Raw genomic sequence first — 808 nt, forward strand, 5'->3', positions numbered from 1 at the left:
TATATTGTTTTTTTATTATGTGGTACAGATCTACAAATCCATAAATATAGATATAATATTTATAATCCGATCTGATTAGAATACGAATTAGATCGAATCCAGGTGAATCAAATTATATCCATAAATTACGAACCAAATACGGATAAATATTAAGAACATGACTAAATTCATTAACACTCCTAACCAAATTGACCCTTGGTATTAGTTATACACAAATATTGAATATTATATTTTTATATTATTAAACGTAATATCTTTAAACTTCTTCTTTTCTATAATTATCAAAATATATGAATTTGAATTAACTGTATTATAACATTTGTTATATTGGAAAGAGTATACAAATTTAAAGATTATAATTTTAATCTCTATTATTTTGTCACAAACTTTTGTTAAAATTAAAATTAGGTCTTCATTAAAGACCAACTACACACAAAAATATGAAGACAGAGAAAACAATGCAACTCAACAAACACCAAAGCAAACTACAAGCTCTCCTCGGATTGATTCGACCTAAGAAAACATATTATTTTCCAAAAATGTTAAAATATGGATTTTGAGAAATAATTTATTTTTAGTCAAATTCAACATATTTCAGTGTTTAGACAGAACATAATTGGGCCTAGTGTGATCTAAACGCCAAAAAGGCATGGAATTTGTATTTTGTCTAACACATGCATGTATAGCTAGCAATTAGGGGAAGGATTAATTTATAAAAATATTGTTTGTTTTTGTTTTTTATTTTTATTTTTTGAAAATGATTTTTAATTTTAACTTTTTACATTTTAAAAATTGTAATTGGTAATTG

The sequence above is a fragment of the Arachis ipaensis genome, chromosome B05 (genome assembly GCF_000816755.2).
Source record: "Arachis ipaensis cultivar K30076 chromosome B05, Araip1.1, whole genome shotgun sequence".
NCBI classification, from domain to species: Eukaryota; Viridiplantae; Streptophyta; class Magnoliopsida; order Fabales; family Fabaceae; genus Arachis; species Arachis ipaensis.